General features: G+C 46.0%; 1 protein-coding gene across 1 annotated transcript in view; it reads left to right on the top strand.

Annotated features, from left to right (window-relative positions):
* The first annotated feature begins 2,091 nt into the window (after positions 1-2,091).
* Positions 2,092-12,309, top strand: part of Cyria (CYFIP related Rac1 interactor A) — a 106,005-nt gene continuing 95,787 nt past the window's right edge. The window contains exon 1 of the mRNA XM_021178997.3: positions 2,092-2,179. The gene's annotated coding sequence lies outside the window, so the exon portion shown is untranslated. The remainder of the gene's footprint in view (positions 2,180-12,309) is intronic.

Genomic DNA, 12,309 nt, shown 5'->3' on the forward strand with positions numbered 1-12,309 from the left:
TTTTTATTCCGCCCTCCGTCCTGTTCCACCTTGTTATAGCCTGGTCTGACAGAATATCAAAGGCCTGGAACAAGCCCTTAGCCATCCCTTGGTACAGTTCCTGGAATTTAGTTGATGCAGTCTATCAAAACAACAATAAAACAAAACAAAAACCCACCACTCAAAAGGGATGTTCTTGAATTTAGTTGAATTTAGATAGTAAGCTTCGTTCATGTGAACCAGTATATACTGTGAATGAATACCACCCAAAACAGGCTCAACTCACCTGCCCCTAATTGACAGTTTAATTTCACTGTAATCTTTATTATGACAGCTTCTGAACTTGTCATTAGCATTACTGATAAAGTTGAAAGACTATTTCATCTGATTATTGTGTCTTAAGAAACACTTAATTATTAAATTCCACACTGATAATTAGAAAACCCTATTATTTCGTAATGGACTTAGCAATACTACCCAGGTATCCCTCAATTACTGAGACAGAAGCCGCCTCCCAGTGTACTAAAGTGAACTCACACACACCAAGGAATCTCTACTCACCAACATGAGCTGTATTCCTAGAGATGGAGAGTGTAAAATGAAAGGTCTGCTCAGCTTCCAAGATGATATAGTATTCCAGGTATCAATTTGTTATCTGGGGCTGATTCATTCATGACCTCCCCAATGCCTGGCCAAAGTTGAAGGCAGACAGGACAAGTAAAGGAGAAAAGGTGCAACAGAGATGTGTGTGTGTATGTGTGTGTGTGTGTGCATGCACACACATATCTGTATCTGTGTATGTGTCTACTTGTATATATCTGTGTCTGTGTGTTTCAGACAAACAAATCAAAGCTAAGGTCATGGCAAGAAAAATTCTAATAGAATCATAATAACATAAAATAAACTGTCTTCAGATGGACGAAAAATACAGACTAGTACAGGTGGGGGGCAGGGGGCTTGAGAAACTTCTGCAATTCAAGGACCATTTCCATGTAGGAGACTATATTATTCTAACTAGACTGTGCCTGTCTAGACCCTGTCTGAATTCTTGCCAAAACTGAACCAAACACTCTACTGCTAAGCAGTTCCTGGGAGCCTGTCAGAAACAAGGACTGTCAGAGCCTCAGGAGACTTAGGCGGAGTAAATTTGTCATGGGGACTCATACTGGCCTCAAGCAAGGGGATAGAGCAATGCTCTCCCTGAAGCACCTTCCACTGTTGGAGCCCCAGGCTTTTCCTCCTGTTCCCAACCCACAAACTCACTACCCAAAGAAGCCATGGCTGTCAGCACAAGGCCTGACACACTGTGAAGGTTTAATATGGTATAAATTGTATAATGATCTTCTCTGGTTGGCTGACTGGGGAAAAGAGCAGCCAACCTAGGTATCTGCAAGGCAAACACACATACAGGGGCTCTGACTCACAACCTGTTTGGCACAGCTCCGTCCTCTGGGCTTCCGGAATCTCCCTTTCTTTAACGCACAAAACCTCCTCGGCAGATGTTTTAAAACAATGATCTGTGACAATGAGAGTTGTAAGCTACTTTCTCCTTACCTCGCAGAATTTTAGATTCACTGTTTAGAAGACCGTTGCATTTCATAGGCTAGGCATTTGGGAAGACATTTTTGGGGATCACATTCAATAACTGTGGCCTTTAAAGCTGGGCTGGGCGTGTGTTACTAGGTTAGGCAAGGGAAATGTGAGAGCAAGCAGGTTCGCCATCCAAAGTAACCTGGGGACAGGGAGGGGGAGCTAAGTGTTTTGGGGTGATCTGGCATGAGCACTAGTATCAGTGTGAGTGTATGCCAGTGGCCTATGGAGATTGTGTCTTTGGGGGTGTTTTGTTTGTATTTTGTTTGTCTGAGGGGAAAAGTGGGTATGAAGGAATTTAGGCCTCCTAGTGAATAGCAAGACAAGTGGCCCAGGCAGAGAGTGTTACCATTAGCTGGGAGGTACAGTGCTAACTCCTGGGTGCAGATCCTAGTGCCTAGCCTGGCTAGAAGGGAACCGGCCCTCCGGGTGACAGCGGGGTGGGATTCCTAGGCCAGGGAGGGGCGGGCGGGCGGTGGGGCGGGCCGTGGGCGGGGCGGGGCGGGGCTGGAAGCCGACTCTCGGGCTGAGGCTGCCGCGGGAGAGGCATCCACAGCGGCGGAGCGGGCGGCCGAGCAGGAACGAGGCGGCGGCAGCGGCTGCGACTCCGGTGAGCGTGGTGCGGACTCGGCTGGGGCGCGGCAGGGATCACAGGCTGGGACTAGCAGGGAAAGGCGCTGCGGATGCACAAGGGCCTCCCGGGCGCCGGATTTGGTGGAGCGGGGCGACTGTGGCTCTCTTCGTCCGGCTCGCGACGCCCTGCAGCCCCGGGCGAGGGAGGGAGGCAGCTAGCTCACGACTCAGTCTTGAACTGTTCTTCTTGGTTCCCGAGCACAGAGGTCTGTGCGTCCATTGCTCCCTCTCTCCGGGTCTCTCTCCTGATTTAATTCTTTTCCAGAAGAGTCCCTTCACCCTTCAACCACTCCCACCCCTACCCCCCCCGCCCCTCCCCCGAACCTTCATCTCCAAAGCTATTCTTCAGGAGACCCGCGATCTTCCTCCTCCGGGTTCCCCTGCGAGGGCCATGCCTCTACTCCCCATATTTCTGTAGCCTCAAGCGTGGATGAAGCCTGTCCTGGCTCCTGCACACCTGTACCCTTCTGCTGCCACCTGCCACAGAGGTGCTTAGCCAGCAGGCAAACTGCTGTGCCTAGGACCTCCTCGCCTCCGCGGTATTCACTCCCCCTCATGCCAGAACTCCTAACTAGAGTCCAGCAGGAGGAGACTTTCCAAGCTGAGCTTCGGGAACAATTTGACCCACTTCCCGAGGCACTGGTCTCAGGCCAGCCATGCTTTTTGGTAGACACACCTGTCTCATTTGCCAGCTGAGAGACTGGCAAGAACACCTTTTGGCAAAAATGTGCCAGCCTGTCCCCTATTCCTTTTCCAAACTGTTAAACTTCTTGGCCTATGTCCCCAGAGATGAGGTCTAGGGCATTTGCCTTTTAAATCTGCTAAAGCTCTCACCCTCGCCCCCAACCTACATCTCTGTGATGATCCCTAGAATCCTGTCAGCCATTACTGGAAGAGGAAGGGTCCAGTACTGATAGAACCACCATTCTGAGTTCTGGGCATGCTTTCTCCTCCTATGCGGGTGATTCCCTGCCTACTTCGTAGAGAACCCCAGGCTCATGGGGCTCCCTTGAAGCCTAGTGGTTTTCTTATTAGAAACTTTCCCTACTCTGACCAGTCACCACCTCTTCCAGATTGTCCCAGGCTATCTGCACAGTGCTGAGTCCCCAGGGCTCAGGGAAAGCTGGGTTAGGACCATGCAGTTTGAGAACCTGTGCGTAGCAGCAAGAGGAGGGTGGCTCCTAGCCAGGCCTCAGCTTTGGGAAGACCAGCCTGTTAGGATTGTTCCCAGTCAGACTAAATTTCACACACTGGTTGTGAGGGCTTCGTGTGAAGAGAGGAGGCAGACTAGGGGCTGTTTTTCCTGCCTGTTTCTGACTGTCTTGTGTTGCTATGGTGACAGTTTTGCCTCTTCCTCCCCCTGACTCTTCTGGGAGCTGGTTTTTATTGGTCTGTTGTCCTGTCTTTTATGGCTCTAATTTCTTCTTTCTACTTGCTCTGAAATAAACAGTCATAAACATGGGCACTGGGCCCAGGCTGGGGGCTGGCAGAATTCACCTCCTGTGGGCCCCTAGCTCCTGTGAGGAGAGAATACTGAATAAGCAGGGGTGGGATAAAGCTACCATGCACCTTCTCCATCTCAGCTTTGAGGAGGGGACAGTAACATCCCAGGTGGGGTGCAGGTTTGGTAGCATCTTTTTGGGTATGTCAAACACTTGTGATAGCTCACTGGGGAGCTAGTGTTCTAGGGGAAGGGTAGCCCCCATCTCTCACTTTGCATCTGAGGTAACTAAACTCAGAGCAAGTGAGCTGTTTCCCGTGGGCTCCTGTTGATGGGAGCACACAGTCAGCTCTCAGATTTGATCAATGAAGGGAAGTCACAGAGCTGAAACATGGGTCTCTCTGCCTCCCATCCTGCTGTGCTCCCAGTTCCGTCTCCTAAAGGACTTCCCTGCACCAGGAAGTAATTAGGAAGGGTTCCAGTCCCCTAACCCTGCAACACATGCTGCCTCCCATGCCCTTTGAACATCCTGAACCCCAAGTGCTGGGGACCCAAGTTGAGAGCAGAGTGAAGCCACTTGTGACTTCCTGTTTTTACTCAGCACTGAGAGGAATTCAGTTTGCTTTTGCTTATGCTCCCAGGGCCTAGATGCAACCGGATGACTCAAGGACAGAGAGCCAGCCCTGAGTAAGGAGTTCCCAGAGAACTAACCCTATCCATAGAATCTGTCACCCACTGTCCCCTGTTCGTGACAGTCTGAAGTGAAGCTGCTCCTCCCTTCCTGGCTATTTTTCTCTTCCTTGCATTTTCTCTCTCCCCTTTGTATGGCAAAGTTCCGGCTTGTTGAAATAGAGCAACATGTACAGACAAGGGTATCAACAGCCTCTCGGTCAGCTGTTGACCCAGAGGAAGTCAGTTCACTCACATGGACCTCATTCTATCTTTCAAATAGACTTGAAGCATCTTTATCTTTCCTGTTGGGTGTTGCTTCTTCTTTTAGAGTGAAATGGATTAGCCTACCTGCTACGATTTGAATCGTTGGAAGGCTGAAAGACCTTTAGCACCTTAGGTTTTCTTGGGAGATCTTAGGTTAAAGAGATGTTTGAGCCACTGTTGGCAGGTTGAAAATTTTAGGATTTTAAGTCATAATCATTCAAGACTAGTGGCATTTTTTTCAAGTTATTTTGTGGAGTATTCATGGAATGCACACCTTTATTTATACACTTCATATTTACGTACCAGATACAGTGCAGGGATCTCAGAGACATGACACTCCCTCCTAAAAATGTGGTCTGGTGGAAAAGGAAGACCTGGAAATAGATTTTATCATGCAGTCAGAGCAGTGTCTTGACAAAGGGAAAGGTGGTGTGGAGTTCAGAGATGGCTCTTAGTCAGACCATCCCTTAGGGTTGACCAGGTAGCCTTGCTTTGTGACTGAAATACAACTAACCAACTACTGTCATCTTGGAAGGCCCTCATTTAGTTTTCACAGAATCAAGTGATTATCAAAGAGAGCCCCTCCTTAGCTTCTGGTGAGCGTATCACAAGGAGGCAGTCCTGTCTGCCTCTGGGAGTTTTGACTCATTCATAGTAGCCTCTGGTTCCTGCTTAACCTTAGTTAAAAATCCTCTCTATGGGGCCACAATAATTGCAAGACTAGGTCTTAAAGTGACTGGAAAGAGAGAAGATGATGGAATCAGGCATGAACTTAAGCTCTGCTGTTGTGTTTTCTGGCTGTGGGGTCCTGAAAGTCTACCTGAGCTCACTGAGCCTCCATTCTTGTGGCAGTAAAACTCCGATACTTACACTTGTCTTCTTCCAGATTAAATGGTCTTATGTATTTATAGGGCCTGGCATGGTGCCAATCTCACAATAGACTTGCTCTTATTTACCCGTATTGATTAGAGAAGAGTTCTCCTGTTAAGGGGCTTCTGGGTCCTCTCAGAATCCCCAAGGAGGGCTCTCTGGATGAATCCTGGCCCTTGGAGATCCATTCATTATCTAGGAAGGTTAAAAATTGCCCGCAGTCAGACTCCTCACATTACTGGTTACTCTTCTAGTTATCTCTCACCAGATAAGCCAGCTTTTCCACCACCAGAACAAGTGCCAGTCTCTAACACTTTTTGAAGTGGAAATGCACTTCCAAAGTTGCAGGAATGCAGTTTTTCCCCCTGTGAGAATCCTTTAAAATAAATGTTTGCTTATAAAGAAAATCCTGGACCTGTTTAGCTGCCCCCTGCCCATTTGTTTTTAAATTTATGTTTATACATTTGCTTGTCTCTATTCTAGATTTAAAGAAATGGGGACAGGGAGGTAAAATCGCATCAGCTAGTAAGTGGCAGGGCCAGAATTTAAAATGAGGTCCTGCGTACTCTTTGTGCCATGGCATACAATCTTGTCATTTTCTTGGCTGGTATGTCAGCGAACCAAAATAAGTGTGTTTGGAGAATACAAGTGGATTTTAGTAAGGGTGGAACTGGTCACTGCTGTAGTAACTCAGACTCATAGTAAATATTTAGAGAGCTTATTAGGGTTTCGCTCTCAGTGCAGCATTAACAAGATTTTCTGCATCTGGCTGCGGGATTTCTTTTTACAAGTGATGAATAGATGGGCACTCTGACATGTCTTAGTCAAGAAAGAATAGTTGATGAAATTCTAAGTGGTTTTTTAATTTTTTTTGCACAAAGAATGAATTGTTGGTTTGTCAATAATATAACCCAAATCACTGGGCAGGCCAGGGTTTTATCATTGAACATGTAAATGGAAAATATCACAAGTGTTTCCCTGATATGTAGACATAGTGACAAGAGATACAACAGCGTTGGAACGGTTGAGGATAGGCATTGGGCAGGGAGCTTTTCATGGAAAGGTTGAGGACAGGCATTGGGTAGGGAGCTTTTCAAAGACAATGGTGGTGTGGATTTAGTCGGCTAAATTTACAGCTTGTGTCTAGGAAGGTGAGGGTGTGAAGTGGCGTGAGCTTTCTTCCCTAGCCTTCCCTAGGTAAGGTAGAAGCCAGCATTTCCTTAAGAGTCCTGCTGCTGAGTCCTGAGTGCTGAGGACAGGGACCACATTTCCCAGCAGTGTGCTTATCAGGTCCAGCTGAGCACTGCACACAGATGTGGTGCTATTTGCAATTATCTCAGGGCCTGAGTCTGGTGTCTGCTTATTTAATGACTTCACTTTCTAATAAAAATTCTGTATGGCATAGATAATTAGATTTTTAAAATGAAACTGGGAAAGAGAGTGCCCCAAAGAGTTTAATTGCAGTTTTATGATGGATCAAGCATAAAAATGGGATCATTCATTTATATAACCAATGCTTACCATGTGGGCTCTTTCCCTTGGTCTGTGCTGGGTTAAGAGCATAGGGATCAGTGTGGTATCACTCCTGCCCTCAAGCAGTCCCCACTCCAAATGTGAAGTGAAGGAGGAAGCACCTACCTAGGTATGACCAGAGTCATATAACAGCTAGCTAGAGGAGGAGGTAACACGATACAGCAGAGTCCATTCTCCTTTGCCATCAAGGTATCATCTCAGGGCATCTCAGTTCCCTCTTAAATGCTAAAACAGAAAAAGTGTGTGCCCAGGAACAACTGTGTTCAACTCTTGATGCCCAGCCTAACTTCCAGGGGAAAGGAGGAGCAAGCCCCTGGGCTCCTGCTTCCCTGTCTATAAAACAGGAAGGACTTGATGACTTGGAAGGACTTATCCATGCCTAGTCTGATGGTATTCAAAACCCTTCGGTTTCTTTTACCCAGTGGTCAGTGAAGAAGGGTGTCCTGGAAGCTTTAGTGAGCCAGCTTGTTGAGAGATCTGAGGAGACTCAAGGGTACTTCCTGGGAATCCTCTTAGAGACCTGCTCCCTCCCAGGAAGGGAGCCATTTTCTGATTGAGCACCCACACACACATACACACACACACACTCCCAAATGGTTGAAAGTCGAAGCAGATGAGAGCAGAAGATGAAGGAAGGTCACAGGAGTGGAGCAGAGCTAATACCACATTCCCTAACTTCCATTAAGGTGAGTGGAGAAGGGGCTGGTCTCCCACACTCACCACCTACAGTCATCTTCTGCTCTGAGTTGATGTCCTTAAAACCTTTTCTGGGGGTGTGGGGGAGCTTGTGTTACTTTTTAAAAACTAAATTAAAATGCACACAAGGAGCTATGAACAATACACTCATTGCAGGGCCTTCAGTTCTTTCAAGGCCATGGGCAATGAGGTCCTAGTCCATGCAGGAGCAGTGATGCAGCTAAATACAAGTGAGCCAGAGTGAGGAGGCAGCATCCCATGCACAGGGCCATGGATGCAGAGTCAGACCACACCATGGATCTTATGCCCACAGTCGACTCGCTCATGTGCAACCTGGGCTTTGACAAGTTGTCTCTTTTTAAATTTAATTTAATATTTGAGTCTTCTGCATACTTTGGTGCTATGTGGGCAGCAGCATTGATGGAACAATAGAAGATCTTGTCAGCAAGATAATACCAAGCATTTGAAAACCATCTGGGGCAAAGTTCTGAAGGACACGTGCAGCAAATATTAGCTCTGCCTTGTGGCTGGGGAAGCTGACATCCAGAGGTATTTTTAGGAACTCCCATGATGTTGCTTCACTAGGAAGATGGCCAAGATGGTGTTTGCTCCTATGTAAAATGCCTTTGAGAGCCATTTTCTCTCCATCACCCCCCACACTGTAAATAAGAGACCGCACATATGTGAGGAATGTGGTACTCATCAGCAAGTTTCTTCATAAAATACTCATCTCAAAAAGGTAGGAGCTCTGTACTAGGCACCTCCACTCTTTAAAACTGAAATAAATCGAGTCAAATCAAGCTTGTGTTTGAAGTTTCTCCCTGCAGCTGACTGGTGTCTTTTAGGGTGTCCTTTGCTCTGACTACCTTGTTTAAGGATGCTATCCGATAGGAATGAGCTGAGCGTGATCTCAGTCCTACTGAGCGATGGGTCCCTCCCAACTGAGGCAGGTGCTGTGCAAGGTCTTTTTCCTACTCATCCCTGGGACAGCTGGCAACCCAGGAAATACAATAGAACTATGGTCTCAGCTTACAGAATGACAAAGTCAGTTGTACATGAATACCTTTAGTGTCTTTATCCTAGTTTGAGGGGGGTATGGATGGATGGGTGGTTGGATTGATGGATGGATGGAGGAGAGATAGTACAATAGGAAAGATGCAGAGGAGAAAGAAGAAATGAACGTAAAAAAAAGAGAAGAGATAGATGAGTGTGAGGAGGGGGGAGGGAAAGAGGGAGGGAATGTGATATATGTATATATCTCTATATAGATATAGATAGATATATACAGAGAGACAGAGAGAAAGATAGACAGAGACAGACAGACAGATTCACTCCATGATTCTGAAATCTAGAGTAATGACACGTACCTGGGAGTCTGAGCTTCTTTGAAGCAAACAGATGAGTTGGAATCTTTGTATTTCCCTTGGTCAATTCCCTGGAGCTTGTGAAGTTTTCCTGTTTGTACATGGTAGGTGATGATGTTTGTGTATCATGGGTAGTATGAGTGGTATGTGGATTAAATATTTATCAGGTACTCTTTTTGCTTGGGTTTTAAATAGAATCTTGGTTTGAAAAGTTTGGGCCACTCTTGTGGGTTCCTCTTTGGTATTCTGATGAGAGCTGCCACAAAAGTTCCCCCTTTCCTTTGACAACCCATCTCTGAATCCCCCCCCTGAAAAGTCCCATCCTACCGGCTCCCATCACTAGCCTGTGAGCTGTCCCTCCATAGCACACACACAAAATAACCTTCCTTTAGTATTGCTGGGTCCTAATAAGGAAAACCGAGAATCAGTCTGTGCACGTCTGTTATCAATCTCCTTGCTCATTTCCTTATTTTTCAAACATGGTTTTTTTCCCTAGTTTGTTGAGATTTCAAACCTGGGCTCTTTAATACCTCCCCAAGAAATAAATAGGGTCAAAAACAATCTTCTGACATATCCACATCTTATTGTTGAGTCCAAAATTCGAAAAAGCTCTATCGCTATTTTGGAAGTAAAAGATAGCCCAATTTTATGGGAGGCTATTTATGACTCTTATAGATCTCATTTGGGATAAATGAGATTTTCAGCAGATAGATGAATGCTTCAGACCCTCCTGGGGGAGCACATTCGAGGTAAGGATGTACTTTGTTCCTTTCTGAAGTATCGAGAACACTGACTTTAGAGGCACATCAGTTCTGAGAAAATCGTTCCAGTGAGGACAGATGGGCTTTAGTTGCAAATGTCTACAGGAGTTCACAGTATCCCTAGGGTTAGGAAGAAACAGCAACTGGCTTTATCTCTGGAGAGAGGATGGCTCACTGGTTATGCTCTTGGCATGTCATGTGGGAAGAGGATCATCAGGGAATAGGGAACCTCAGGTGAGAAAATGCCTCATTTAGATTTGCAGGTAGGCAAATCCGTAGGACATTTCCCCAGTTAATGATTGACGTGGGAAGGCCTACTTCCTGTGTGCAGTGCCACCCCAGGGCAGGTGGTTCTGAGTGGTACAAGAGAGCAGGCTGAACAGCCTAGCAAGGCATGTGCTTCTGTAGTTTCTGCTCCAGGTCCTGACTCCGTGTTCTTGCCTTGAGTCTCTGCCCCTGACTTCCCTCAATGACTGGCTATGATTGGAACCCTTTCCCCCTCATAGCAGGTAGTGCCCATAGTTGCTTTAGGTCATGGTGTTTATTGCAGCAATAGAAAGCAAACCAGAACAGATGGAATAGTCACATAGTTCACTCCATTCTAATCAGAAGTCCCAAAGGCCACTTTCCTACCTTTTCACTTTAGAATGCATTATGTGACCACATTGTTAAGAGTAGAGCAGAACCAATGATTCGTTCCAACATGGCTTCCAAAAGTTTCAAAAGGACAAGGCAGTTTTCCAAGCAGAAGTTTCTTAGAAGTAGAAAGGAGTGGGAATTTTGTTGTTGTTCTTTTTTTTTTTTTTTTTTAACCAAGTGTGGCATTAGGGGAAGACAGAAGGGACTTTTTCTGTCTGACTCATCATCATTTTAGCCTTGTGAGGAGGAACCAGGCTTGAAGAGGGAGCATGGGGAAGTGAGAAGCCCCAAGCAGAGCGTGAGAAGGTCTTGGCTCTCAGTTAGGGCTTGCTCTTGACTTACTGAGTGACCTTGGACTTTACTTCCTTTCTCTCTTCCTAGGAGCCAAGTTTAAGTAAATGCCCTTTATCTTTCTTTGAGCCTGGGTCTGGATGCCAAGGCCCCAAAGGACAGGAATAAGAGTGAGCAGGGAGACACAGTAATTGCCTTCTAGTGGACTCTTCCTATGGCTTCTGTTCAGCCCATGCAGACTTGGAGACACAAGAAGGCCTCTCAGAGCTTTACATCTTTCCTTTAGTTGCTGCTTTCCTGATGCACTTTGTCCCCAGAATCTTCACCATCGTTCCTATAGACAGTACTTGTTGGCTGATGGACTGACCAAGAAGATGGTAACCACAGCCCCAATATGGTCATTGTCAATTGTTGTATGGCTCTCTATAATAACAAGCTGAGAACACACTGGGGATTGCGGTGACAAAGAAGGCTGGAACAGTTCCCTCTTGGGGAGTAGAGGACCAGGGTTAGGTCTACTGAGGGAAATGAAAGGGTGCAGAGTCCAGTGTTAAAGTCTACATTTTGTGGATCAGGTACTTAAATAGGTACATTTAGGCAAAAAGCTTATATAACCAAAGCCCAAGTGACCCTTGACCCTTTCTGTCTCCTTCTCTTTTGAGTTGATGCTTACTGTGTGTCATCATTCTGACTTTACCCCGTTGGAAGCTGACTTATTCCAGGATCCATTAGGTATGACAAGTTGTAGTTCGACATTCTTTTGGGATCGTCTGGAGGAGGTTCTTCCTCAGCCAGAACTGTGACAGGATCAGTGCCTTTAACCTAACAGGCAGTTTCCACAGTGTGGGGTCTGGGACCTTCAAAGCCTTTGACACAGACTATTTGAGTTTGTGGAACTATAAATAAGGCCGACCTCAGAGCACCACTCTAAAATATTGGACTTTATCTGTTCCAGAAGCTTCTCTGTGTATGTGTGTTCTCATATAGAAGTTTATTATTTACTTATTTAGTTGAGTGTGTTTCTCACATAAAGTAAGTTTATTTATTATTTACTTATTTGGTATGAGGGAAAGTATGTTGCTCATATACAAGTCTATTTATTATTTACTTATTTAGTTTGTGTGTGTGTGTGTGTGTGTGTTGTGTACATGCATGTTGGCATACACATGCAGGCTCACCTGCCAGGATACATGGGTGTTGATGTTTAGGGGAACCTGTGGGAATTCATACTCTCTCTTCACCATATACGTTCCAGAGATCAACCTTAGGCCATTAGGCTGAATAGCAAGAGCCTTTACCCACTGGACACACTCACCATGCCTGTTGTGTTCATATAGTAGGGCGTATGGGGGAGGTGTGTAAGTGTGTAGAAAGTGTGTGCTTGAGAGTAGGCTAAAGGTGTAGAACGAGTATGTGTGTACTGTAATGTGCATGTACATAGTTTGTGAGTGTTTGTGTGTAATCCGAATGGTTTGTGTGAGACAGCATATTGTTTTGCTACATGCTTTGTGTTTGTGCAAACTGTGAGTGTGTATGCCCTATACTAGGTGTGTGAATATATGAGAGAGAAGAGATG

The sequence above is a fragment of the Mus caroli genome, unplaced genomic scaffold (genome assembly GCF_978045245.1).
Source record: "Mus caroli unplaced genomic scaffold, Mus_caroli_1 scaffold_14, whole genome shotgun sequence".
In the NCBI taxonomy this organism is placed as follows: Eukaryota; Metazoa; Chordata; class Mammalia; order Rodentia; family Muridae; genus Mus; species Mus caroli.